The following is a 2,345-nucleotide window of genomic DNA, read 5'->3' as shown; positions in this document are numbered from 1 at the left end:
AGTGACTCATTGTGGACTCAACTAGTTCACTAGAATGAAAACATGTGTTTCACAAGTTAACAAGTGGGGTAAAAATTAGACCAACTAGTGTAACTAGTGGCTATCTTTGTATTTACTTGTAAACTAGTTCACATTTTGAACCTCACTAGTCAGCTAGTAAGGTTGGCAAGATCTCAACCAGTGTGACTAGTGGACATTTTATGCCTTACTAGTGAACTATTGAGCAATTTGAGAATCTGACAAGTCAGCGAGTAAGGCCAGGAAAAAGCTCAACTAGTGTCACTAGTGGACATTTGGACCTTACTAGATGACATGTAAAATGAAATATGTGACCATTGTTGTCTCTAAAGTCATTCATACACCAACATGTTCACTAGTGAACTGCATTCAAATGAAGCAGGCGGGACAAGTACTTTGATTGGTCAATATCTTGATGAGATCGCTTGACGCTTTAACCCTTAAGAGCCCAGCCCGTAATACCTGTTATGAAAAGAGTGATTGTATAAAAACATTTCATACTTATGATTAATCTTACTCTCTCTCCCTCTCCACATAGAGGCTGGTGTAAAAATAGGTATGTAGTTATATAAAAGAGAAAACATGTACAATACTTTCTGTGTAGTAAATATTAAGTTTTTAAATATTCCATAATATAAAATACAGTTATCATATGTGACTAATTTCAGACTACCGTATACCAAAATCATGAGCAGTGACTGGTTAGATTATATTATTTTGAAATGGGCCGCCAATAGAAAACCATTGCATTCTTTCCTACTGATCCCCATGACCTAAAAAATGCCCATTAGTTCACTAGTAAGCTCATTTTTGTATCTTACTAGTTAACATGTAAGATAAAAATGCCCACTAGTTCACTAGTAAGCTCATTTTTGTATCTTACTAGTGAACATGTAAGATAAAAATGCCCACTAGTTCACTAGTAAGCTAATTTTTGTATCTTACTAGTGAACATGTAAGATAAAAATGCCCACTAGTTCACTAGTAAGCTAATTTTTGTATCTTACTAGTGAACATGTAAGATAAAAATGCCCACTAGTTCACTAGTAAGCTCATTTTTGTATCTTACTAGTGAACATGTAAGCCCATAAATGCTGTGGGGCACTAGTGTGAAATGCATGCTCAAGGCCATAGAATAAATACTCAAATGGCGTGCCTCGGCAAGCCTTTTCATTATTTATTCAACGGACGCCTTGTCACGATCCTACATTACCCAGGATTCATCCGACATGACGTTTGTTTTTCGGACAGCCAATCACGATACATGATGTGCCAACCAGCGACTTAAGCCGAAGAGAAAACCTTCAGAGGTATTGCAATGTTTTTTGTAAATATTACTCTTAATGTGATACCAAATTTGATTTTACGATTATTTTAGGCGACAAAGTAGTGGTGTAAACGTCAAATGTGTGGTCAATTTATCAAGATAAGCCCTGCTTAAAAACTTGCTTCAACGATTTCGGAGATGTCTGTGTCCGGTTTTGATGGCGGATGGCGGCAGTTCAACGCTCACAGTTGCCGCCGAGAGCAGCTTTATGCCGGCAGGACTTTCTGAAATCTGCCGCTGCTAGTTTTATAGCGAACCGCAAAAGATGAAGATTTCCGCGCATTTGACGCTCACATTTTGACTTCACGGTGTAGTTTGTTCATTGCTCACAAGCTAATAGAGTAGGAACAAGAGTTCAATTAACGTTGGAACATAATCGTTCATTATCGTTTGCTAGCTGCGTTTGTATATTTGAATTATTTCCTTGCCTTCATTACACGCAGTATTTGTATTCCTTTGTAACTGTGTATTATAAATAAGGTTGCGCTATATGTTACTGGACAAACTATAGGTCCTGACTGCTTGGAGACCCCACGGCAGATGAGCAGCTCCATTCGGACCCTTCTGACGGCGCATCTTCTGCAGCACGATGCTGTTCATAGAAGCTAAAGGGTGATCAGCTTCCCTAAATAACACCAGGAGGAGGAGAGACACAACTTCTTCCCGAAATCTTGATAAAAACATCCCGTTTATTCATTGTTAAATTAATTATATATTTCATGTAACTTATGTTTACAATAAAATGTTTTTCAACTGTATTCTGGATATGCATTGTCTGAAATTAAGTGGTGAAACCACAACTAATATTTCCTCCAACATCGAACCTGCTCGGTCACATCTTCTGTCTTAAAAAACAAAACACAATCAGTGGCTTCAATAAAGATTGTAGAAACCTCAAAATGCACACACATTCATTTATTTGATATTACACGGTAAGAAGATTGTGTTTTTGTATTTTATTTACTTCCGTTGTTTTTCCACAACAAACAATCATTAGAGA

General features: G+C 37.2%; 1 long non-coding RNA gene across 1 annotated transcript; it reads left to right on the top strand.

Annotated features, from left to right (window-relative positions):
- The first annotated feature begins 431 nt into the window (after positions 1-431).
- Positions 432-2,103, top strand: LOC148325655 (uncharacterized). The gene is made up of 3 exons (XR_015846211.1): positions 432-574; positions 1,270-1,328; positions 1,857-2,103. It is a non-coding gene; the product is annotated as an uncharacterized LOC148325655 (long non-coding RNA).
- The last annotated feature ends 242 nt before the right edge of the window (positions 2,104-2,345 follow it).

This window comes from Idiotropiscis lumnitzeri, chromosome 12, assembly GCF_059441095.1.
Source record: "Idiotropiscis lumnitzeri isolate Australia: NSW breed Sydney's pygmy pipehorse chromosome 12, RoL_Ilum_1.0, whole genome shotgun sequence".
NCBI lineage: Eukaryota > Metazoa > Chordata > Actinopteri > Syngnathiformes > Syngnathidae > Idiotropiscis > Idiotropiscis lumnitzeri.
This window is presented reverse-complemented; position numbering and strand designations above follow the sequence as displayed.